Raw genomic sequence first — 27,401 nt, 5'->3', positions numbered from 1 at the left:
AGATAACACAATGGCTCTAATACGCCGCGCCGTGAAAAGGGTAAAGAGGTGCCCACGACGATGGCGCCGATGAATGGTGGCTACGAGCGATACAGAGACCCTCTCCCTATCTTATCGGATCTCCTGCGCGAGTTGCGGCACAGGCCAGCCGATGCCCGGACAGTGGTTCCCATTGTTCCACGCACTCCCTCGCCGCATCGCCCCGCGCGTCTCGTGGCAATCCTCCTCCTCCTCCTCTCTCTTTCTCTATCTATCTCCCTTTTGCCGACCTACGTTCCGACTTCGATTGGACGGATATCTGACTCGCTCGATTGCGCGAGATAGGTACGCCGGTGTAGGCGATCGCGCTTGTGGAGCGCGATTAGATTACCGTGCAAGAGATCAGCTACCTTTTTTTTTTACCTTGGAAAGAATTTCAGGTGCTCTGTATTATAGAAATCTTGGATCTCTCTGAAATGTTTAATTGAAGACTAGAACGAGGAGTAATATGATATTACCTGGGGGAGAAATAGCTAGGTAGGTTGTTAATTTACATCTTATCGGTGATTTCGATCGAGGATCAGTGGGTATTCTATCATGTTCTATCATGTTAATGGACCGATCATATTGCAATAAGCGATGCGGCCCACGCTCGTCGAAAAGTCGAGCATTGTCACGCGTAGATCGAACTAGAAGGGAAAAATCCGGTCACTGGGGCACCCACGCTCATTTAAAACCTATAATAGCGATCCTTGCTTTCCACGCCGAGAACTTTACCGATCGAATATCGCTTTCAATGCATCGATTAAAATTATATTTTTGCATCGAACATCGGGATTCACTCTCGCCGCCCGTGTTCGCGATTTTCTCTCGCTACTTCGCTGGCGCGGTTATCTCCAGTATCGGCCGATACCGAAAGCGCGAGCGCAACGCCTTCGATCGCTCGAACGCATATAATGTAACGCCTCCTCGTTCGTGCATCATCGGTGCTGAATGACTTAATAAAAGAATCTCGATTACGCCAGACGAGATTCCATCCGCCGCGGGCGAACAAAGGGGCGACGGACGGGCCTCCCACCGGCGCGGCGCGGCGCGGCGCGGCGCGGCCGGCCGCGTTCGTTCAGCCGGGCCCCCGGCGCACACGAGCGCCGCGAGAAAAGGCCTTTCCTGGACGGCTAATGCCACGGATTTATGTGGGTTAGGGCGTCGACTCTCCGCGTGCGCGCGCGAGCATGCAAGAAAATCTCACTCGCTTGCGCTGCGGCTCCAGGTGACTCATACGCATCTACCCACCTAATCCGGTGCGCCGGTGTTCGCCGCTCGCCCGTCGCCCGATCGCCACGTCCGCTTGGACGGAAGAGCGAACGAGCGAGCGAGCACGGAAAGGACGGCGGTGATGCGAGATGGCAACACGAGGAAGAAGAGACCTGTGCACAATGAACGGGGCGCGAGAGCGACAAGTTGGACGCGAAACACAATGCGGGCGTGGGTCCTTGCGTCAGGCGACGCGACGCGCCAACGAGGCGAAACCGGCGATCCTTCTTCTTCGCTGAATGTGTATATGTGTGAGTGTGTAGGTATACTCTCCTCTCCGCCGCGATTTCACTCTCGGCGGCGAGCTCCTCCACTACCTCCGGGCCGCGATGCGCTCTGTCTTGTGAGATCTACACTTTTCCTTTCGTCCGGACGTGTCGTAGCGACGGCGAACGGGGATACCGACTTGTGCAAGTGTTTTGACCTACCTGTGCCCCGCGGAGACGCGCATCGCGCCCTCGTTACCTCGCGCGCGGAAAGCTCTTAGGGGGAACCTTGAAACCGTTTTGCAGCCATCGAGATTGAGAGACCTGCCGCTCGCTCTCTCGTTGCTCGGCAGAGCGAGGCGAAAATGCGCGCCATTCTTCGAGAAGCGGCGGGGTCATCGCGCCGGTTGCATTCGTTGCGATTATCGAGGAGAATTAAAGTCTCAACGAACGTCACGAGATCCCTGGCGCTTAACGTAACGTTGTCATAAGTTAACACAACGAAAACTTCTAATTAATTATTCTTCAAAATTCTAATTATAACACGTAACTTTAATCATAATAAAAGAATACTGGGGATATGTAATACATATAATTTTAAATATAATTCTAAATATAACACGACGAAATAAATAATCGATAAACAATTGATTGTTACCAAATTATATATCAAATGTTTCTACGCTAAAACTTATTATTGACCTTAATTGCCCTTATCGTATTCAGTCCTTGGCTGTGTTGCACACCGATCGTCGAGTTACAGCGTGTACATTCAAGAATGCAAGTATGTACACGCCGTGTGCCGTCTCGGCCGTGATTTACGATTAGGTAGTCCAGAAATCGACAGTACATGGCCAATAAGAAGAAAATGCTTTCAACGGGAGCCAGCGAGCAGCACGATCTACGGTCTAGGTAAGATGATACGCTCCCGCTCCGAGAGAGCGAGTTCGATCGGCGAGCAGGTTCGCGAACGTGGCCTACGACACGTCGGCAAGACGTATCGCTTGCGATTACGCCTTATCCTGAATCCAGTGCCCGGCTTTCGGCATCGACCAAAGCGACCGACGTCGCGTCCCGTCGGTGCGACCCTTCGCAGCAATACTACTCCAAATTCTACTCCAAATTGCATCCGGCGGCGTTTCTTTTGGGCACGTTCGTTAGAGACATCCGTATAACTTTATCCGCCCGCGATCTACCCGCCCGCAATAAACCCTTGACGAACCCGAAGCTCAAATTGATTCGTCGGTGCCGCAAACACGGAGGTCGTCCGCTTCTATCTTATCTGCTCTTACCTGTCGAAGCGTCCGGATTTTATAGCCCCAAGGAGGAAGCACTGGCGAGCACCTGCCCGCGCTCGCCCGTGAGTGCGGCGGCGGTCGAGAAGAAATGATTACCGACCATTGTTGAGTAGTGTGTTTAGGATCGGTTTTTAGCGCTTGGCAGCGTGCGTTCACGTATATATCGGGTTGAGCCGGCCGATGTCGGTCGGTGCCTGTGTTCTGAAAAGATTTCAACGATCCATTATATGTCTGTCGCACCGCGAATTTCGTTCTGTGAACGTGCCGAAAAATTTATTACGAGCAAATAAAACAAATATTTTATTCTCTATATTTTTGGTATAACGACGATGTGAGGAAAAAGATAAAAAAAAGTGCAGAATTTTTTGTAAAAGTCAATTCTACGATAAGTTATTACAAGTATAAAAATCTGATGATAACACCTCCATACAGCAGAAATGTTTGAAACACATCCATAGCGATATCCTAAATGATATCCACATCTCAAATATATTTTTATACCTACAATATATTTTGGACACTTCTGCTGTGTGGAACGGGTCGTATTTCATAGCGAAATGATCGGATTGGCCGGCGGAGTATGAACAGCGGTATGCGACACTTGTCACCCTGGTCACGCACAAACTATATTTGTCTCACGAGTATACCGTGAACGTTCGGTCGTATGTAACGCGTAACCGAGCATAAAGAAGACTCGCCAGCAAGAGGGTGAAGACACTTCAGGGTCAGCCGCCGTTCGCGCATCGATATGTGGCCCTCGTATGTACCTCTCGTGTATGTAAGTTCATACCACACGTGAGCTACGCATAACTGTTCGTACCGCGGCGTGATTAAGTTGTCCGATCTCTATCGGGCGAATCGTCCGTGATAACATGTACTTGTCTCGCCGAGCTGTATGTGAAAAACTGGCAAGGTAGATGAAATACGCAGACACAAGAATCAGCGATAGTTATGTTATATTAATGTCGATTTACAACGGTGGTCTTTATTACGTTCCGCGTAGATTCCGTTACAAACGCACACTGATTATTATTTATTGCGTTTCTTTGTGCCTTTGTCATCAGAAAAGGTGGAAAGCCCGCTATTTTTCCCCATATTCGCACAACCTTTTTTTCGCTTTGCCTCTCGAGGGGGACACAGGAGGAAATCGTGGGGGCAGAGAGGCATTGTCATGTGTGTGCCTCGCCGGCGCGCAGCCGTAAGAAAGTGCGATACGCGCGCGGGCTCGCGTCGCGTCTAGAACCTATAGTTAGAAGTTAGAAGCCCACACGGTAGCGAACATTGTTATTCAAATCAGCCATTGTCTCCGGGTCTCCGACAGATGCTAATTTTTAAGTCCCGGCTTATTACGCCGGCACGGGCGTTTCCAGTGCGTTCGGATGTAGAGCGACGGGCGCTCGCGCCGCAATCCATTCGCGTTAGGACGACGCCCTAAGTTTCTCCGCGCGCTTATCCGATCCGGTATCGCGCGATCCCGCCCGCTATAGCCAGCGTGATCTTAAACCAGAAACAAAGGAACCGTCGCCTCCTATATGATGCTATCCTATATGGTCCTATATAACATCACTTTCTCTTCGAGTTTAGCCGGGCGAATTCTCCGGTCGACTATTATTATAGCTTGATCCTCGACAAACTTCTCCGACGTAGATCTCGTTTCGATCTCTCGCGACATGCTAAGTGCAATCTGGAATTTTAGCACCGGAACGCTAACGTGAAATGATTGCCAGTTAGGACTAATGGTTTAGTGTTTAGAACGCCCAGAGGATTATATGGTCCGAAATACAAATAAAACATGGTAAATAGAGTTCACGCAGAGTAGTTTGACATATTTCGAAAATTTGTAAGCGAGGTAACTTTTCTAAGAGAAATTCATCCAAAAAAATCTCACAAATTATTTTTCATTTAGATGAATTAAGACAAATTAATATATTTTCAATGAAGTAAAAATCAAATATTAAAGGTCCGTATGAATAGTACTTTCTTATAGTTTTGCAGCGTATCATCGTCGTCGACTTTGTTGACGTTCGTCTGGCGCGATTCGCGTATACGTACGTGTCAAACTTCGCCCGCTCGTTCACGCGCGCTGCGGGATATTTTCGAGACGGGCGATAAAGACATAAAGAAGGGACGTGCGACATCCTGCCCTGCGGGCGGGCATTGGCGAGGTATAAATCATCCGCGCGAGGGATTGCATTTCAATGCCCGAGGCTGGATAAGTAACGCGCGCGCGCGCGCGCGAGCGAGCGCAGGAGCGAGATCGCGAGCGCGACAACCGGCGCGACTGCCGATGCAACCGCCCGGTTTTATGCAACGCGCGCGCGACGTGCCGGCTATCGGAGGTGCGCATCCCTCGTTACAGATGCAGCGGGCGCGTATCCGGCAAGCCCGTGCAGGACGACGCCGGCGACAAAGAAGAAGCGTCCCGTCGCCGCTCCAAGACTGGCGGGCTCTCGTCCTTTTCTTTCTCCCCACCCCCTCTTTTTTCATTCCCGCTCTAATGTATGTCACCGGATTTCACGTCGATCAATCATCGTCTCGTCGGTTGCGTGCAATCGAGACACGCTGGTGAACGCTCGAACGCTATTCACAAATGCCCAGAATTGTCTATTTTGTTCTCGGTCGATGAATTTTAGTTAATACACGCTTTGTGCAATGAAAAATTTTTATCTTGCTCAATATTTAGGAAATAATTTTTGATATTTTATGATTTTGAAGAACAATTACTCTTTATCTTATGTATTTGTTTTTTATTTTATTTATCTATGAGTTCTGCTTATTTTTTTTAGCAATTCCATAAATAGCAAATAACTAGAGAAATTTTGTTTCTTTCGAATTTGTTGCACATAATATTGAGATATTAATTTGCCTAAAATTTTGATAATCCAATTACTTTTCGAGAGACGTTGAATTTCGTAACTTTCATAGACAGCAAGGAGAACGTGTTGACGATCGGCGGCGGGCGTGAAAGATCCGCCGATCTCGTTCGCGGTACGTCGAACGATAAATCGGAAGATGGTGTCGAGCCGAACGAGCGGTGCGCGCTCGTTCGATCCATCGCACGCGTGGAACGGTCGACCGCCGCGATAAACGCGACGATGCACGCTTCGCAGCCAATGGCATAAATCTCGGTTCGTGCGGCACGTATATGCGTGCGGTGCCCGAGCCACGCACTGGGCGTGTCGCACGCAACGCCCGGCACGTGGACAGTCGGATACGCATCGACAAGCTCTCTCGCACGATTCGAGTTGTACGCTGCGGCTGCCGTGTGCTCGCGCTGACGTAAACGTGGTGCATACATTTCGCGCGTATAAAGAGTTTATTGCCGGAGTACGTCTCGCGTTATACGCGTGAGAGTTCGATATCGAAGACAAATCTCTCTGCAAATCGCGCGATCGTATTATCTATCCGAGCCAGACGAACGCGGAAGATCTCACCCGTTCGATTAACGCGGCTATTCGTACGCCTCGCGCGTCTATATAGTTTATTTTCAGGCAGCGAACGACACGTTCATAAAATTTTCCGCGGTGCAGAGATATAAATGTATCCTACCCGACGCAAACGTTACCCAAACGTGGCGAACGACTTATTGTTTCCTTCGCTCGACTAGGGGAGCTCGTCTAAGTGTCATCGCTCGTACGCGCGAACGCCCGTACGCAGTCCGGTTACGACTTCGGCGCATAGAGGTGCGTACGAAAGGTGCGTAATGCACCTTTCCGTACCACGGAACGTGACCAGACGCGGAGCGTCCTGTGTCGATGAAGAGGAGGCACTGGACTCAGTCAGGTTGTGAGTCAGTCTCTTAGAATGTATACGGTGGCATTGTGCCTGACGTTGGCACGGGAATACGAAACGAGTTTGCGTGAAGAGAGACGGCCGCGCGTATCGTCCGTATCGGCCGAAATTTCGACGCGCTCGTCGAAATTTGACGCTCTACATCACTTCACTACAACCTTGTAGCGTAACGAGCGAGAGCGAATTGGATCGATTTGTAGAAACAGGTGTTCTCGTAATTCGCGTCGCGGCTGCTTCTCGCGAAGAGAGACCTCTCGAACCACGGGCAAGCGTGGGCCGTTCTCTCTCTTTCGCCATCCCGCCAGACGCCGGGATATAAAAGTGAATTAAGATTGCCTCTCGATCCACCTCCGGATCGTTGATCGTCTTTGCGCCAATTCGCACGCCCGTCGTTCGTGGCACCGATCGCAGGACATTTGTAATAGCGAAAGCGCTGCCGCAACGATCGGACAGTCTTTCCGAGTTTTGCAAGCCGCTCGCTGTCAACAAATGTGTGAACGACGGTTTGCAATATATAATTTTGAAATGCCAGATTCTTTTTCAAAACAGCGTCTGCTTGGAAAATCGATTTGCAATTAATATCATACTTTGCAATAAACTGTTACTGCGATTTATTATAAATTTTATCACATTTCAATGCATTATCTTCACGAGAAAATCGCGGGAAAAAGTTTAATTGCATTACATGACTTAATATATCTTAATCTTAACGATTAAATACTCTGAAATAAACGACGCGATACACCACAAATTGAATTATTTCTTGACGTTGTACACGTATATATCCTTTTAATAATCGATACGTTATGCAAATGGGTTAAGGACTCGATCGCGATAGGACGACAAGTGATGCCGAGTTCACGATAGCGCGCCCCGGCTTCGATCTTGGCACTCGTCGTGCGCGGCTCGACGTATACACATACATTCGTTTTCGCAATCGGCATCTTGAACTTTCGCATCGGGGACGTTCGCTCGTTCGCGCAAATGAAAACGGATGAACGACGGACGCGGCGCGGCGCACCGGCGGCGGTCCGTCTTTTGCGATGCTATTACGTGATCGCCGTTCGCAAAAAGCGTGTCCCAACGGCGTAATCAACGCCGATTTCCAAGGTGGCCCATCCGATCGGATCGTTAACATCGATTTGCGCGCGGATTGCGTGAATCTAGGCGGTAATAGCCCGCGATAATCACAGGTGTTATTTCCATGCTTTACGACCAGCGAAACTGGTCGCCGGGTCGGATCTCTAAATCGTCGGTTACCACGGTTTCGTCCATCCGCGCCGATCGAGCGAACAGATGGTTGAGATGATGATGCTGGCTACGCCACGAGCTTCCGAGCGCGAGTTTATCGAATCGGAAATACTATGTGTATTACGTCCGCCCTCCTCCTCCCCTCCTCCTCCGGTATGCGATCGTTCGGGATCGCTTTGAACGAGACGAATTTCGCAATCATGGCGTTTCGATGACGAGCATGTGTATTCAGGAATGTTTATGCAAAGTAATCCCAATAAATATGCACCGATGTAAATGTCAGATATTTGTACCACGTTTATGATCGCGGCTTTGACGTTAATAACGGACGTATACGTTATACATCTAAGTTAGACGGATGATCATCAGGATAGCCGATAAGGAACGCGAGGGACGCGTATTCTTTTTACATTGCCACGAGCAATAACTTAAGCGGATGATTAACGTTGCAAAAATATCGTGGAGTCATTTATATATATATATATATATATATATATATATATATATACATATATTGTCGCGTCCGCCTCTCACTCACAGCACTCGCACTCGCGCACGCGTCCGCGCACTCTCGAAATCGCCAGGAAATTACCAGGCGAGACTTACGGGATGATTACCCTTTATTACACACGGAAATACAAGGAGTCCAACAGGACGTCTGTTCGATTTGGAAGCTCGGCGTAAACAACATTGCATGGCAACCGTGAAAAGAGGAGCGTCATCTCGCTTCGCGATTTGTTCAGAGCGGTCGCTTGAGCGGTGGCTCGATGCGAACTTAAATGTCGCATCCGCTTAAAAGTGCGGGCACCACAATACATATATATTTGCGTCACTTGCGATCCATGTTTTTGCATACTAAAATCCCAAGTTTCATGCTCGCGACTCGCGATGGTAAAAGAAAACTTGACCTCCCAACTTTTATCTTGCTTCGAAATTTAGAGACTATTATTTTTTCGTATAACTTGATTAAGACGCGGGGATTTTTGGTCTTTATAGGAATAGATCTTAAAATTCGCACGCGCGACGTTCCGTGCGAGTTTACAAAAACAATGACACAAGCAAGAAAATTATAAATATGCAAAAATCTAACAATAATCGCGTGCAGTTAGGCAGGAGCGAGAGATCTACACCCGCGGAATGTTAATACGTTCCACGCGTATACACGCACCGAGATAAGAGATAGACAAGTAGGCGGACCCGAGAGAGAGATATTCCTTCCCTTTGCTCGAGCTTTTTTCGCGCCTTTGCGTTCCGTGCTGCTCTCCTCCCGGTCCCTGTATGTCTCCGTGTTCCTTTTCCTCCTCGGCTCGTTCATCAGAGTTCGTCACCCCCCCTCGCGCTCACATATATGAACTCGCACGTCGCATCGCTAGCGCGGCGCGTAATGGAAATTCAAATTTATTCCCGTCGCCGTATGCGCGGGACGCTTCATTAGCACGATCTGTATGGGAATGCACGCCTTTAACTGCCTCAACGGCCCGCACGGCGATAATTTAATTATTACGTTAGATTTGCTAATTCGCCCTAAGGGGGACGGTGCTGCCCAGCGAGACCGCTTTTTCTTAGGGGGGCGGTTTAAGCAACGAAGAGAGCGATCTTCTTCTCCCTCTCTCTCTTTCACCTTTCCTCTCTCTTTCCGCTTTCTTCTTTCTTCTCCCCGTATCTCTTTTCCTTTATCTTCTTCCATCTTCTTCCCATCCTGCCCCTTTCTTCGAACGGAATCCGCTCTCGCTCAAACGACCCGGGAGCATTCCATGCCACCGGGTGTTTCATCGCGAGTAGCATCGGTCCTCTCCATTACCCCGTTTTTACCATCTCGATCGAGTGAAGTATCGATTAACCGATTGATTGCCGCCGCTTCTTCCCGTCGACACGCCTTCTGCCGTATCCTTTTTCTGTCGACCACCCCGATTTTCTGCCCGTGGGGTCGCGCGCGGTCATTAACGTGAAATTAAAGAACGATACTGCGAGAGAGTGTGTAAGTCCCCTCCTGCTCTTGGTCCTCTCTCGACAATTACGACTCCGATATCGATTGCGTTTTTTCATCGGCACACTTAATGTCAAACATATGGATACGCAACTATATATTTCTAACGTGAATTTAAGCTGAATTAATTGATATGCAAAAAATTTCTACTTATCTTTTGATCGAGAAATAATAAATCATTTAATGATTGATTTCTTATACGGCACGTCCTAATTTTTATTATCAATATCTCTAGTTGGTAATCGATATCAGTTTTTTTTTTGCGGATATATCTTTGCTCTTGTGACTAGCATACAAATTTATTCGAGGCACTTGGCCTCGCTCTTTCGATCTGCTTATCGTCCGCGGCGCGCTGTTGACATTTACATAATATACCGCTTGCTCTTTGGCGTGACTTGCAGTTATCATAAATTGCACTTATCTGCTCGTTAACGATAGGCATAGATTTAAATGACAAAATGTATCATGTACGCGCTCTGTAAATCGCGTTCTGTGTTGACGCGGGCAAACTGCCCGAGAGTCAGAGGTAATCGTGCATCGCGCGAGTACGTACCGTAATGCCCTCATAATATCCAGGTATGCTCCGTGCGATCTCGCCTGGAATATATATATCGTTATTTCATAATGGTCGCGGATGGTGCGTCCATCGAATATCATCGAGGTGAATTACGAAAGAAATCGCTCGACCTCGTGTCGCGAGTAGTAAATATTTTGACCATCCGCTAGGCCACGACAAAGTCGCGAGGAAGGGATAAACGTCAAATACATTTGTATCGATGAAGAGAAATAAAAAGGTCGAGGCCGATGGAAAAAAAAAAATTATCACGTCAATGTATAAAAAAATATTAAAGACCGAACGTTATATATTATCTATTATCTTGTGTGCTGTCAACACAAGGATTTGTTAGCGCAATACGAGTACGACAAATACGCGCCGAGGTATTTTCATTTCTAAAAATACACGCGTGAAAATAATTTTCCACGGATGCACGGACGGCAGTTTGAAGCACGCTTCGTCAATTTCAAGCCGATCCGGCCGCGCTATACGTTCGCGCGAGAGCGCATATGCCATCCTTCCTTCGGCGCGGCGGACAATAGGTTTCCCGCGACACAGTTTGTAGTATCGAATCAAAAGCAAATTGCCGTGCGTACCGGCCGAGCGAGCGGCCCGCTCTCGCATGCGTGCGGCTTACAAATGTCTGCCGGTGGCTCCCAATTACGTAAGATTATGACATCCGTGACACACTCGCGCACGCTTACGCGTATGCGTAACGCCCTCCTTCCGTGACGGGCACTCGTCGCCCGTCATCCTCCGTCCACGAGGCCGTCCTCCCCCCTCCCCCCCCCCTTGCATTCGTTCCCTTCGCTTTGACCGCGTCCGCATTAAAGCGAGGCAGCGGGGCAGGAAAGCGGGGATCATGCTTTTTTTCGCAACTTTCGGACCTTTCCAGCGGTGCGGCTAATTGCCGCGAGCGACACTCGCGATCTCCGGGTTTGCACGCGGGTTCACGACCGCATCGCGTTGCGCTGTCACGATTCACACAGTGAATCCCATTCAGCGTGCATCCTCTTCATCCGCGCGCGCGGGTGCTAGTGGCGAATTCTCACATTTTAGTGCCTGACCTATAACGACGACACGCGGTACTTCGTATACTTGTAATGTAATAGTATTATTTTCCAAGCTGTCATTACAAGTGTAATTTTAATTTGCTACGTGCGTTCAGGTTTATACGAGACTAACGTGCTTTATTGTTTGCAAATTTGTTATTCTTGCAAAATAATATTCGTTGTTTTTTTTTTTTCGTAATTCACGATTTTCATCTCAAGCAATTATTCGTCATTATTTAATACTTCATCATACATACAGCGTGTTTCTGATTATCCAAACGCACAGCATTCTGTCCGGGTTTTCTGAGCTATCTCGGATTTGTCGTCTTGCCACATTCAACGTAAACTCGAGCAAAACTCGAGACAATTTACCGAGTCTGTTCCGCTCCACTGGCGGAAGATCGAACGGAATTGCAAGCGCGCCGCGACAGCTGCTTTAAACCGTGTTAAAATCGGTCGAGAGCGTGACGTCCGAGGGCACCAGATGCGCCTCGCGTTCACGATCGCAAATTGCGGGAAGTATTCGAAACGGGCCATCACGGGCTGTCGCAGTACGATGATCGTTGCGACTCCTTCCCCTGCGCACTTTCACAATGGTCGACGCGCTCGCGAACGATTCACAATTATTCGCCGCGAATGAACGGCCCGGTCTCGCGTGTTTCCCCCTATCTCGGGCTCGGATTAATTCGCCCGGTCGCTTCGTATCGCCGTCGCGTGTTTCGACGAGCCGAGCTCGTGTAACTAGGGTATAATGAAGTACAACTTCGATTCTGATTTACGATTCGCCTTACTTCACCGGCCATTTCTAGTCCCTCATCGCCTTGAAATTATGCGCGCTCACAGGCTCGCATTTACTTGGCGTCATTTTGCAAGATTTCGCCTGCTCCGATCCCTCGCGCGCGCGCGCGCGCGCTTGTAATTGGATCCGAGCTTAATACATTTATAATGCAAAGTTATTAACCTAACTAACGTACGATCGCCGCAATTACCCGGTCGTGTGTTTTGCCGCTTTAACGATCTTGAGAAATTGCGTTGCGCTGACGAAAGACGCAGCTAACTCGAGCGCGGTCGAGTTCCTGGATGCCGGAGCAAAAGGGCAGGTGGTTCTTTATTCATTTGTATATGAAAGGCGACAAAGTTCGCGGCTTAAACGAGCCTGAACGGAGGTGGGAGCGAGGAAGGAAAGGTAACGAAAGTAATTGAGGGAACAGAGAGAGAAAGAGAGGCGGGCCTCATCGGTAGGCGACGGGCGAAGAATATGATTTTGTTTTCATATTCCGAGGGTGGACGAGACGAGGCGCATGGCAATGAACCTAAGCAGCCTTACGACCGGAAGTGAGGGAGGCACACGCGTATCCGGTGATGCGATGAGACGTCGTCAAAGAGATACGAAAAGATATTTCTTTTCGAATGAACGTCGTCTCGTTGTCGTGAAAAAATGAAAACGGAATATTTACTAATACCTACATTTGCCGTATCTGACAATAAAATCAAACGTATTCGTTCTTTCGGCGTGCAAACGAGCGTGTTCGAAATGCGCGTATGAAAATGACTTATTCATTTATCTAATGTAACTCGTGACTCGCGTCAGAACGACGCAGTTGCAGGTTATTTACGCGAATCGGATAGTTTCTCTAATTTTCCTCGCTCTTCGTGGCTTAGGTCTATATCATTCACGGCGCGTCATTTATCAAGCCTTCAAACTACGAACTTCACGAGCGGCGGCGGAATCGCCACTCTCTCGCACTTCAGAATCGCCGCTATTACTCGAGTAATCGCTCCAAAACGACGGACTCTTTACCGCGGCGGTGCCGCGTTAAGGTACGCTCTCGAGAAAGAGAGACAATGTAGCACTATGGCATTAGCGCCGTTTATCTCCTCCATCAAGCGACATTCTTCGGGACGAAGCGACCCGTTTGCCCGCGCGCTCCGCTCTGCGCGTCCCGACTTCGGACTCGAAAGTGCTCGAACGATCAAAGTAAATCAGCCGTTCATTCGCGTCGCGTGTTATACCTACCTAAGCCGGATAATCACTTTTCTCTCTCGTTCTTTCTTCCCCCCCCCCCCCTCGGCTTGTAACTCAAGACTCAGGGACGATCGCTTCGGATCGAAATGGAGATTTCGTTGCGGCGTTGCGGAGCATATCCGCGCCGATCGCTCTCGCGTGAGGGGATGACTCCTAACATCTTTCCCTCCCCTCCCCCTCTGATCTGTCTCTTCTTCATCGAGACGCTCTTCTGGAAGTCCCGCGAGAACCCAGGTACCGCGCTATTGGCGATTTTGGTTACGTAAGTCGCCGCGCAAATACCATGGTTCTCGCAATTAGGGTTGCCAATAGGAGGAGACCGTTTCGATCGCGTGCCACGAGGAACGATGTAACACTCGTATTGCTACAGTGTACGGCAATTGCGCCGGGTGCGCTAAACGACCGGTGGACGCGTGTTTTGCAATTTCGCCGATACGCGTGCACGCGCCGCCTATCTGCTTTATGTCTCCTGCGGGCGGCGCGCGAGCGGCGATTAATTCGCTCGGTTATTATCAAAAGTTCATCCAGCTTCTATTCCGTGGAGCCGCGTGCCTCGTCAAACGTGCGAATCGCACAAATGATTTCGCTATTCTCTGACATTTCTAACATCGCCGGCCACGAGATAATGACGATTACTTTAATTATCATAATCCGTCAAGAGGCAGCGGCTCGGTCTAACAAGGTAATTTTCACTCGCGCTCAATGAAGACCGCGAGATCGTGCACTTTAATTCGGTGAAGGACGCAATTAAACGTTTTCAATGAATCTGCTTAACAATAAGATGCAGGAAAAAAATTAAAATAGAATATCTCTTCGTGTCTTTGATACATTAACTTTAAGGCGAAAGCGTGAGATAAGGGAAGATAAATATACTTGGGTGGAATTTAATTAATTTCAATCAATAACCGATACTCAAAATATTGTCCTTTATCTTTCGCTAAGAAATGGATGGCCACAGAGATGTGAAAATGTCAAACTTTTCACGGCTTGTTTCGTCTCTCGGTCAAATTCCAGAGATTCGTTCCAGATTAAGCTGCACCACGTGAAGCGACGGATTCGCAGATAACCATCTCTAGGTTTCGCGTTTTTTTTTTCGTTCAGCTACCATTCGTCTTTTTCCTGCCTTCTTAATCGCCTCGAACCATTTCCCTTCCGAGGACGGGACGTGAATTCTTTATAAAATCACGTTCAGTGCGGGGTAACGCCGGAACGCGATCGTTTATCACCGCTATCGAAGCGGCGCGGCTACCGTACGTGCAGCATGAAGCGTGGGTGCGACGCGTCGTATAACAATTTGTACCGTACCGAATTGATGATAAACCGCGCGCAGGTAATGCGAGTCGCAGCGCGATTTATATCGAAGGTTGGCGACAGGCGGGAGGGATATCGTGAATCACCCCGACCACGTATACACGTTCACGGGGCCGATATTCAGAATCGATTCACGGCCGTATATACTCGGCGAATTCGAGCGATAGATCTCTCGCCTCTCCAAGCGAGATATATGCGCTTCCCTTAAGACGTGCTCCGCACGTCAGGTGCGCGCCGTCGTGCATTTACAACGGCGCGAATGGACAAACTGTTTCGGGCTACCGGCGATAAGAAGCTCGTGTTTTCGCTCGTGGAAGACGCGCGACAGTCGTGCGGAATATATTTGTCGCTCTGTTGATGCTGTTTTATTCTTACCGGCACTTAATCGCTCCTGGCGATCGCGATCCTGCAGGTATATACGCTGCGTCCGTAGTTTGACTTGGAGGCAGGCCATCGTTGACCTGGAACACCCCGTTAGACTCTCCGTCAGGCTTATAAGAGAGACTCATAGATGTACAGATTACAATTACGCAAGCGTGTATAGCGCAGCTTCCCACACTATGCTCTGAAGCCTCTTAACGAACGTCTTAAGATAATGGACGCAGCGTGGAAGGGAACGGTCGAACGTACAAGATATTCAAATACGGTCTCTCGCTTATGCTCTTCACGCCGGCAGTTCCAGACCGAGCGCCGGCGCGCCGTCGTCGTCGTCGTCGTCTCGGCCGCAGGAAGCTCGTAAAAAAAGGACCAGGTCTCCGGGTAAGACCGGTGGCGGTCGGTGTAACGACTCCACGCCTCGCCTCCTTTTTCGTAGCCCACCACTCCTGCATAGCCAGAATGCACTCCCGTTCTCGGCGTTGCATTCAGCGGAAATATTAAAATGCCCCGGCGGCCGCCGCACATGACAATAAGTTGTTCGCGCTTTGGACGTGCTCTGGATACCGGGCGCTCGCTTTTAAACCACCATCCGCGTACGTGCAACCGTAGCGCCTCTCCTCCCTCTCTCTGCCTCTCTCCCTCGTGCTCCTCTCGTCGTCGACGCCCTCTCTCTGACTGTGTCTCGACCATATTTCGTCCGGGTGTCCCGCGAGGATTGAAATGCACACGGTGCACATCCTTTCCGGGAAAATTCAAATGAGTCTCCCGGCCGCAGCGAGTCTCCACGTCCTCGCGTTCTTCGTGCGGCGACGAGATTTGGAAATCCGCTGTGGCTCACACTGCGGTAGAGCGTGGCGATGAATCTCGGTGGATTATACTCGTTAAACATCTGTATAACTTCGAACGTGCATAAGCAAGATGAAGGAATTTTTAATTGTTATTCGCAAATAAAAGAAGTATTAGGAAAGAAGGAATCTAAAATAACATTTATTAGTGTCTCGCAGTTTATGCACGAAAAGGGAGAGATACTTCCGTTTCATTATGTCATATTATATTCGTCTTATTGTCTTAGGACAATGGAAGTTGCAACGTCCGTTCTTTGAGTCACATGCATTATGGGTATCTGCAACGCTTATATCAACAACGGCTACAGCACACAAAGTCGATAAAACGAGAATAGAAATACGTCGACATGCGAAAAATTGTTTATATAGCTATAGTTACAAGTATAGTTATTTATGCGAGACTCTAAAACTAGATTCTATAAACTAAATCCTTGTATTGTTTCCTCATTCACTGAAATTATTTTGTTTCTGTTTGGAATCCTTGAATTCTGTAAATATATATTAAAAGCCTCTATTCATCTTCAGCATGTTGCAAGTCGACATTCAATCGAATCGATTATTTTTAATCTGGGCATTCCAGAGCGAAAAATAGATTGATTCTCAATATTATGAAAAGGAAGAAAGAAAAATAAAAAAAACAAAAAGTTCTTCCCCAGCTTTCTCTTTCACCTTACTCGCCATAAAATTCACGAATGTGCTAATCGTTCGCTCGATTTGTCACCGCCAGTCGCGGCAAAGGTCATCCCGCGATGACCCCCTTCGTTCCCACGGACGTTCACCGATCAGCAGCTCGTACTTCTCTCGGCTGGTCATTAACGCGGTATGTTTCGAGCCGATCAAGCCAGCCATTTGCTCCCGACGTCGCTAGTTAAGTACACCACCGAGGCCTAAGATGCCGCGTTTAGAATGAGGGCCGGGACAATCCTCGTGGTCTGATAAAAACAAGAACGGGGCTATTCGATGGCGGAACCTAATTAGCGGTTTGGGTAATGCATGAGCATGGGCCTAACCCATTCTTAGTTTTTTTCAACTGGCTTTTAATCTCCGCTTTCAGTCGAATGTCTGAGTATCTGTTATGGGCAATCGTTTTTATATTCAGGATTAAATGCCATACTCTCGAAAGTCATTCGAATATAAGCGTTTCGAATGTAAGGATATTCGTTATTGGAAAGTCTGAATCGTACTGATAAAAAAATCTTTATAAAATAAAAAACAATGATACATTTCTTCCGAGTTCTCATTCACGTTTTGCGGAAAGGAGAAACGATATGAAGAAATCAAATTGCTCTCATTTGCCGCGCGGGATTCTCGATCGCCCTCAGCCCCGCAAGTCCTTTCAACGTGAGAAACGAGCCTTTTCCCACTACCACTGCGCCGAAGGAGGGAAGGCGGTAAAGAGATCGCGCGGAATGCATGTGAAAAAGTGCAATCGCGGATTCTGCACCTTGCGTTTCGAGTTTCGAAACGGCATTCGATAGAAAAATCGGCGTCGTGCGCTATCGCCTTCAGCCGTGAGCGAGCTCGTTAGCTGCCACAGGCTTGATAAATGTAACGTGAAATATAGAGCTCCGCATCTTGCATTTAAAATTCCTTGCTAGCGCGATGGTACATATTCACAGTTTAGATTTGACTTGCGTAGAATTTATATAATCTAATTGTTAACGATTTCACTTTTTAATGTTGGATTTATCTTAAATTTATCAGTTATCATAGAATTTCGTATATTCGCACGGAGTTTTTAACTTTACAAAAATTTGTACGCACATATATTGCTATCTAGAGTAATAAACGTTCTCAATTGTATATAATCAAGAGTTCTTAGATATACGCAGATGGAATTTCTGTGCAGTGTCAAAGAGGAACGCATAATATGTAGATCGATTTGCTCGTATTCACCAGTGCTCGCTGCTCCATTTCGAGATACACCTCGACTTTATGGAACGCCCGTATTATCCGCGGAAATTGGTTCTAGCGAACGCGAGGTCAGGAAAGACCGTGCCGACGCGAGGATCGCGTGCAGGACCGACTACTCATCCACACTCACGTATTAAACATAAGTGCCACTTACCTATGCCTGATCCTCACGAGCCGCGAGCGTCTCTTCTTCTCTTCCTCCTCGCCTTCTCTTTCTACTCTCAGAGACGCCCCGTGCCTTCTTTCCCTCGCCGCTCTTCCTTCTCGCGTTTCGAGACCCCCGTTGTTGTTGATTCCTTTACCTGCCCTTGTTGCCACGTCCATTAACTTTCTCGTCGCTATTTGTCTCTCAAATCTTTTTTTTTTTTTTTCGATTATTTAACGAGTATTAGAAAGAATGTTTGTAACAGCAGCGGGCTTTAATGCGGAAGAGTATTCTAACACGATCGTCTTCCGTGACGCAATAACAATGTCAACAGGATGAATGGCAAGGGTAACGGTAAATCAGAATGTTTCGACTTTTTATCCTTGAAAGCTAACGATATATGAGGAAACAATTGTGCTCAAATAAAAGATTCAATAAATTGATGAAACTGTCCTTCATAAATTAAAGGGTTTGACAATAGCGGGCCCATATTTTTTCAAAAATGAACTCTAAAGTTAAAGTGATGGGAAAATATATTTCCATTTCTATCTATACCACATATTTGGTTTCAGTTACCGACTATTGCATGGTTAGACCGTTACATAAGTAATATAGTTGCATCATTTGTCAATACATTGTAGGAGCACTTTGATTTTTTTTCCTTGAAAACTATAACGGTATATGAGGAAACATTTTCGATAAAATTTGTCAAACGCGCATAAAAAATTCATGATGTATGCGAACGTTTGCGATAAGAATTAACTAAGTTTAAAAGAGTTAATTATTGCATTATTCATTTTCTAATTATCATTCTATTATATCTGTTATGCTGCAAATCTTGGTGCGGAAAATTACTTCTACATTTGATGTCCATCGTTCTGGAGTACTCGGCGTAAATTGCAGACGAATGACGTATGAGAACGAGCGCAGCGAAAACTCCCAGGCTGCGGTTGAGCCCTTTTAGTCGATCACGTTGCGCGAAAGAGGAGGGCGAAGCTCAGGGATGGTTCATTTTCACCTGGAGTTACCTTTGGCACACAATCATCCGCCATTAAGGCCGTCTACAAAAATATCCGAAGCACCGGAATATCCCTTTACACGAGACGGCGGAGGCGATCTCGTGGTATAACCCGTCCGCCCGGCTATATCACGAGCAGCCCTGGCATCTCGCGGCATGATCTTTCGAGATCGGGAGGGAAGAGGTCGGGGATCTCGTGGGCGGACGGCGGGGAGAGAAAGAGAAAGAAAGAGAGAGAAAGAGAGAGGGAGAGACAGGGAGCGTGAAAATAAGATGGAGCCAAGGGACGAGAAGTATGAAAGAACGGAAAGGAGAGGAAGAGAACGGCGTGTCGAGAGGGAGGACGAGCAGACCAGGAAGGAGGATGTAGAAAGCGAGGGCGAGAAAGGGAGAGCGACGAGTGCTAGATCTCGGGCAACGATCGGAGATCATCTTCCCTCTTCGGCCGCGCTCTTCGTTCTCGATCTCTCAAGAGGCAGCGAGGGCGAAAAGAGTACGACAAGACGCTTCGCCGCCGCCGCCGCCGCCGCTGCCATTATCAAATTATTCACTCACACCGAGCGCTATCTATCTTCGAAGCAGCGCGATCATAACGTGTTATTATTTGATCCTCACTTTGTTAGCGATCTGAGTTTAACAGCCAGTCGAGAGACGATATGTACCTGGCAGATCCTGCTCGCCCGATCTGGAGTACTTCTCACGATCTCGCGCGGCAGCTCTTCTGGCGTAGGCGAGCGAATCGCCGGATAATATTACGTGAACGCTGCGCGTTGTGTTCCCGATTCAGATCGGAATTCAAACATGCGTACTGAAATCGAAAAACGTCACGTCAATTCGTAGAGATCCCGGCTGTCGATCGTGTCGACGAACACGGAGATGCTCGCGTCTATATGCGATACCTACCCACCGTGAAATCAATTCGTCCTGTGAAAACTTTGCAGTATAAAATAGCTAAAAAAAATAAGATTGCAAAAAATTGATCTTTTTCAAGATAATGCCGACATTTCCATCTCTCATTTTGATTGCTCTCGAGGTTGTAACATCAGCTAGTAAACTTTGTCTTCGTAACTTCTCGCATGACCAATATAAATCTTTTTGCATCAGATGTGCACAATTGCGCGTGCAGAATGCACAATTATTGATATCTATTGTACATCGTTTGAGTAGATTCCAACTGTCTCGCGTAATTCTCATTAATATACACGTCAAAGATAAGACGTGAATCTGAATACATCTTGAGGAGTTCCTAACGATAAATAAATCACGATCAACCAATGTATACGTGATCCAATTCCGCAATATGTGTAACTGGATAACGAACCGACTTCTAGGTTCTATCCGTGACGGAGTTGGAAGAAGACAGTCGTCGAGAGAATGTCTCGTGGATCAAGGTGATCCTTGCGTTTCACGATCGATTACGCAAAGCTGCTTCCAGAGCCTTGTAGAAAATAACTCGGATATTGTTATATAAACCGTATATAGCACCATGACATTAGAGACGAATATTGTGAACGGTAAAAATGTACGGTGAAACGCATTTCAATTGAGCGTACGTCAAGAATCGCATTTGGCATTACATCTGTGGAACGCGTTTGAGCGGTGCGCAACGGCGGCTTTCGGCATGACTGCACGGTGCCGGCTGATTCAAATCAATCGGCAAAATCGTAGTCATTGTTTGGCAAAAGGCGCGACTAATTCTAAACGTTTCTAACGATCTCTCTCCTTGATATTCGGCCGGCGTGCGCGAAATGGTGGCTTGGACTGGCGCGGTGTCCGGTCGCTTGTCGAATTCAATCACGTAGCGCTTTAACGCTTTACATTGAACGGCGCGCGTGCTTTGTGTAAGACGATGCTCGTAGGGGAGGCTTCGAATGTTAGCGCGCGAGCACTCGAGAGCGCGAGGAAGGTGTGTGTGCGCTGCATAGATACGAGACGTGGGTGTCGAGACGTAAAACAAAGTAGTTTCCAAGGGGAGAGAGAGAACGTTTCTGGCTACTCGGTGGAATTTATGGGGGGGGGGGGCAGGGGGACATGCGCGATCGATGACGATCGGTCGTCCAAATAATTTCGAATCGCAACGATTGCCCGATCGCGTTTGCTCATTCACCACGATATCGTCTTTGAGCGTGATCAAGTTTCGTAAGATTGAATAGGGAAATTTGAAGTCTGTCCAAAAGAGCGACAGTTTTAGTTTCTTTACCGTATTGGTGATTCCGATAATTTATCTATATTAGATCTGTACGTAAGAACAATTACATAAAAGTGTGATTACGTGTGACGGTACAGCTGAATTGAATTGGTTAGAAGCTTTATGTATTAATCATTTTGTTATTGGTAGCATCTATATTGAGAATGAATTGAGCAAGATATGATTCTTGAAAAATATGTAATACTGCATCAAGATTATAATGCATACTGCAAGCATTATAAAAAGGTTCAATAAGATATTATAAAATATAAAAGATACAAGATTGCAACTTTATCGCTATGCATAAGATTATTTTCATTTGGCAACGTTTGATTATTAACGTCAAATTGAAAATAATCTCTTAACAATCACTCTTAAAAACTCTTTAAAAATATATGATTTTGCGTGACAAAATTCGTTCTTTGTTCGATGAAGTTGCAATAATGTTACGTAATAAGCTTTTTATTACTAATAAACTTTCGTCGCTGAAAAACTTTTATTGCAATAGTGTTTAAAGCGTTTAAGCGTTGAAATCGGCACAGCCTTCGTTAAATTGTGCGAGAGATCGAACGGATCTTGCACGCACATAGATGAATCAACGCGAGCAATAAAAAAGATTTTGATGTGAACTTATATACTTAATATTTTTTTAAGTTATAACTATTTTTATAGCTCAACAATTATCGTGAGAATTCGATGGTTCTTCTGAGAATTCTTATGATTCTCATAGAGTACGACCATGTTTACGTTGTGATTTTAATTGTAGTCAAGACGTGTTCTCAAGCTAGTACATTAGAATAATCCTACAGAGCATTAAGTATTCTATTTAACACTCGCTTGTTTCATTTCTAAACATCCTTGTGTAACGGCAACAATTATCAGATATAGGCAACGTTTCTGTAATAGCGATAAGCAAATCCGACGTGTTTGCCTTTGAATTTTCGTTGGCGCATTTTTGTGGCGATAGGCACCGAAATCTGAAAGCGCGTCACGACACGTGTAATATCGAGATTCGGAGAAGAATTACGGCGGTGTCGGTCAAGCGGGGCCATTCTTTATTCTCGCTCGCACCACGAGCTTTTTCGTCGCTCGAATAAGGAACGTGCGCGGCAATATGTCGAACGTGGCTCGACCACGGGGGACTCGCGCCCGTGAAAATCAATTGATATGTGTCACGGCGCACCGAAAGCTTCCTTGAAAACGCACCGGATGCGCCGAGGGGGTTCTCGGGCGCGGCGACGCACGGGCATTGTCTCCCGGAGCTCCTTCTTTTATCCGACCGACATGTCGAATGCTGGATGCATAACAATTTATTGTCCCATCTCAGAATTCACTGTCCGCATCCACGGACCCTCTTCCTCGCTTCCTTTCTCCTCTCTCTTCGTGCGCCTCGCGGCGCCTGTTCGGCGCCCGTCGGCGAGAACATTTCCGACCGGGGCCTGCAACGGGGATCTCGCTTCTGAGCGAGAGCGAATTGGCGCCAGGGCAATCGCGCCGGATAAACGCATCTCGCTGCGAATACGTCTTTTTTAAACCTCCGCGAATCTGGTCGACGGAGATACGCTCTCGGTACTCGAGAACGTATAATGGTTCACTCCCGCGGAATGAAATGTTTCGCTACAGTGTGGCGGCCAATTGGATAAGGTGATTGATTAACGAATCGCTCCGCGAATAATGATAGGGCACGCGTGCACGCGCGCCGCAGAACGCTTTCGAGGGAAAGGGCGATGACGACGACGCGGGGAAAGGGGAAGAGTGCGGGATGCTGGTGGCTCACGGCGGATACATCACGGCGTCCCGTCCGAGCGAGACGTGCCGGTATGCGTGGGAGTTTGTGGCTTTCGATGACCAGGAAGTGGGTGTTCCCGCACCCCATAATTCAGCGCTCGCGCGCGCGCGTGCGTATATTTGCTTGTGGACCCGGGCCCGCTTGCGAACCGCGCGATCGGACCGTCCGCATTCGCGTCTCGAGTCGAGTCAAGTCAGGATGAAGATGTCGAGGCTGACGCACCGAGAGCCAACGTGGAAAGATACAAATGCGCCCGTGCGAGCCCGCGGTTATAACAAATCGTCGGCGTGTATGTGCGCCGAGGAGCTGCGGGACGAGAGAGATGCGTGAGTGGCACGCGAGTGCGTGCGTGCGTACGTGCGTGCGTGCATGCGTGGCGAGATCACGCGCAATCTTTGGCGCCGTCTGTCCGATCAACTCGATTCAATCCGACGCTTTGGCAGATACATCGATATCCCGATCGCTTTAATCTTACCGACCGAACGTCCAGCGACGCGTTACGTATATATCGTTTATTACAACGATTTCAATCTTTTCCAAAGATTGCTCCTTAAAATAAAAACTAATAGTTTTGAAGATTAAAGATTCTTATTTTACTGGTATTCATTTCTGACAGATGTCGGATTTGTTCAATGATCATTTTACTCTTCGTGTCTTTACTCTTGCTTTTGTAAAATTAGAATTGTAAAATAAAACTTTTTCTGTATAAATATTTTTGTATAGTTATAGCAGCAATGAGATAATTAAGTGAAAGATTATTTTGATTTTTACATATATAATACATATAAAATAGAAGTATAGAAAGGAAAAGTAACATACATCTAATTTATTTCTGTCTGTAGAATATATATATTTCTACAGTATATATTTTATGATTGCATATAGCGTACAGCTGATTCGGAGAATGCCCGTGAGTGAAATCATTAATTGCAAAAGTGTTTGATCTAGATGGTGCCCGGTAAAAGAGGCAGGTATCGTTGACTTCCAACAGCTACCCGGATCGATTCTTGATTTATACCCTTGGTAACCGGTCGATATTCGTGATCTCAAACGGGAATTAAAAATGTTCCGGCAGATAACAGCGAGCAGGAGTGGCAGAAAAGGAAGCGCAAGGCCCGGACACAAGGCTGCGCGAGCCGGGCGAGCGAGGAAGAGACGAAGCTATTCTACGATCGGCTCCGGGACGCTTTCGAGGCCCGATTCGAACCGGCGGCTATCTATGATCGTGCTGGCAACCAATTACGTTTCCTGAACCGGAAAACATCGGGTCGGTATGTATTCCACGGAGGTGCACCCAGAGCCTCAAATTATAAATCAGACGATAACCCCGTCGGTTTTCTTCCTCCGACTCCGTTCCTCGTTTCCCTCCCACCCTTCTCTCGCTTTCTCTAATCTATCTATCTACCCATCTGCCTCTCTCGCTCGCCCTCACTCTCCCTCTCTCTCTCTCTCCCTTTCTCAGTTCCGTGGCGTAGGAGAGAGAGGCTTCTCGTGGCCGATCGCGAAGGCTTTTAAGCTCGTACATCACCGTGTGGGTTACGCCCCCCGTATTTGCTTAGTCGTGCAAACGGGGAGGCGCGGATAAGGGCCGAGATGAAACAATTAATAATCCCCACGAGGCCACGAAACACCAACACCATGGGCCAGATGTTTCAGCTCCGTGATGCGCTCCTTCCTCCTCGCGCGCTCTGCCGTCTTCTCCCCCTCTTCGTCGCATCTCCGCCGTTCACCGAACGTTGCGACGACGTGAGCGAGACGAAAAAACGACGGAAACGTTTACGCGGAAATTAATATACAATCGATGAAATATACATTATACCGCGATGATGAAACTTTCACAATCGCGGCTTTCCGTGCACGTTAGTTGCGAATTTTGCGTGGGCGTAGATGCTTGTTAATGGCGGAACTCACCGATTTAAAACGTTATTTGTTTATGATATATCCGAGAGAGTCGGCGGTGTAGCGGTGATAAAGAATGACGCGGTGCGATTAATCGTGCGTATCCGGGCCCCATTGAAGTACCTTTTTTTTTTACATCGCAAAAGATGCAAATGTGCAGAATTAACATAGACGCCGGTTTAGATCTTAACGTATCGTCTACAGCTGCGCATTAGAAAAAAAAATCGCAAAAACAAAATGTGGTTCTGGACGCCTTGGGCTAGCGCCTTTCCGCCGTCGTCGCCACGGCTTCGACACGGTCGCTAGTGTTTTTAGGCCACGCGTAGCGAGAGCACGCGATACCCGGCGTTTGAAAAATGACGCTACCGCGGGGTATACCTCAGCGTCTGCTCTCGGGATATCTTAATTATCAAGCAAAAATTAATTACCGTAACGCCCACCGCGGCTGCACGCCCGGACGAAGGCAGCGAGGACTCACCCGTAGGCCATTCGTGGGAGTATAAGGTGACTCGCACGCGCGTCGTCTCGCAAGACGCCACGAGGTTTCCGGACTCTCCGAAGCTATCCGTCTTTCGGTCCGTTCCCTTCCATTTCTTTTCCCCGTTTCGAGAGGTATATGCGCGTGCCATGTGTACGGGTTAGAGTTCCCGTTTCGGCGAGAATCGTTTTGTGACTTCTCGCTCGTAAAGCTTATACATATATATACATATCGCGTTCGAATATCGCGCGATAAGTCGCGATTAACTTTCATCGCACTCGGCCTCATATTTTCTCGTTCGCGTCTGAGCCGGGTTAAGCAACCCGCGGGCAACGCGGGAGAATTTATCTCGGCTGGATGCGATAAGAGCGAGGCTAATCCCCCGAATTATTCCGCGTCTGGAGCGTATCGGAGGTACGTTATTGTGCGACCCAGGGGAAACGCATGAGAATTATTATATCGCCGCCGCGCGTCGACCGGGACGCTTTCGTGGAAGCGTATCAGGCGATACCGGCGCGGCACGAAAGAGGAGAGTAACACGAGTAATTTCAACGATGGAAACGGGGCCCGGCGCGGCGCTCGCGCGATCCCCGGGTGGTGTGGGAGTCTCGGCTTTGGGTTCAAAGGTTCGCGATTATAACATTCCGGGCATGCCGTTTCGTGTGCATCAATTCGGTACGCCAGTTCCCTCTTTGCGGAGTTCCCTCTTCACAACGGCCGCGTGCGCGAGCGCGCGCGCGTCTTCTCTCCCTCTTGCCCTTCTTGCTTGCCATCGCGCCGCGCGCGGTGCAAGTCCGTTCCGGACGAACGCGGGGCTCCGTGGAAGCGCATCACGCTTGTACCCTCCCTCCCCGCGCTTATGCTCGTGCTCGAGAGAACGAGCGTGCGGGCCTGATCCTTTCCAGGAAGGACCCCCGCTATCCGGGAATCGGTAAACGCTCTCACTTACTTTTCCTCGCCCCCTTTTCCCCTTCTTTCTTTAGTTATCCGTGCATTCGTCAATTGCACAAAATCGTTTCTAGAATTGTATAAACATGGGATCGGTACATTGGTCAGCCCTGTGTTCCATTAATTGTTTGTTGGCTTTCGCAACTTCAGCTACATTTGCGGTATTTCAAATAAAACACGAAGTGAATACCTAATAATTGGAGAGGAATCCGTGATTCTTAATTATCATATAATTATCATATAATGATACGCAATTTAAAGAATACGATGAATCAGACCGAATCTTCTTACGAAATGGAAAGCAGAAGCACGGATTGCGAAATAACAATGTTAAAGATCGCGCGCGTCGGATACGGACGGGATTTTCAGGCCTTGACTTTATCTCGAGAGTAATTATATGCACGAATCGATATAAGTCGAAATTATAATTCCATGACGTTAACCGCATCTCATGTCCCGCGGTGGTGTACGTACGCTGTAAACTGGATCATCGCGCGATTTATAGCCGGCGTTGCATTTTATCCAACGGCTTTATCGCTCCATTGTCTCGCGGCGTTTCACCGGGTCGGTAATTTAAACGCTCGAGCAAGCGAGGTCGCCAATGATGCTCGCCGTGATTGTCGACAGCAGTTGAAATTCGCGCAAGTAAAGTACGTATAATCGTATGTAATTGAGAATATATATGTTTACGAGCAAATTGAATCTTAAAACAAACTATTTTTCTCCTTAAATTATTACTTTATACTTTTTAAAAGAAACTAAAGGTCCTCTGAAACGAAAGGTAATTCTCAGTTTTATTAATACCGCCATAAATATTAATTAGGAAAGACTGTTCTATCAATTATCGTAAAATACTTCGAAAAGCGTAATGTCTTCTAATGTAACGGCAGCTCCTTGCGAAGGTCGTTTCGCGCTTCCGCGGGAGCGACGCAAGCGGATTCATCAAGGAAGAGCTCTCAGCTTTCCTCTCGGCCGCCAGTTCGAACTTGCGGCAGTGCGGCTCCAGTGATGGGCGCATAAATAACAC

At 47.7% G+C, this 27,401-nt stretch overlaps 1 long non-coding RNA gene across 1 annotated transcript in view; it reads left to right on the top strand.

Annotated features, from left to right (window-relative positions):
• Positions 1-24,267, top strand: part of LOC105448610 — a 46,413-nt gene extending 22,146 nt beyond the window's left edge. The window contains exon 4 of the long non-coding RNA XR_974264.1: positions 24,125-24,267. This is a non-coding gene — a long non-coding RNA (uncharacterized LOC105448610). The remainder of the gene's footprint in view (positions 1-24,124) is intronic.
• Positions 24,268-27,401: the final 3,134 nt, after the last annotated feature.

The sequence above is a fragment of the Wasmannia auropunctata genome, unplaced genomic scaffold, assembly GCF_000956235.1.
Source record: "Wasmannia auropunctata unplaced genomic scaffold, wasmannia.A_1.0 LD336083.1, whole genome shotgun sequence".
NCBI classification, from domain to species: domain Eukaryota; kingdom Metazoa; phylum Arthropoda; class Insecta; order Hymenoptera; family Formicidae; genus Wasmannia; species Wasmannia auropunctata.
This window is presented reverse-complemented; position numbering and strand designations above follow the sequence as displayed.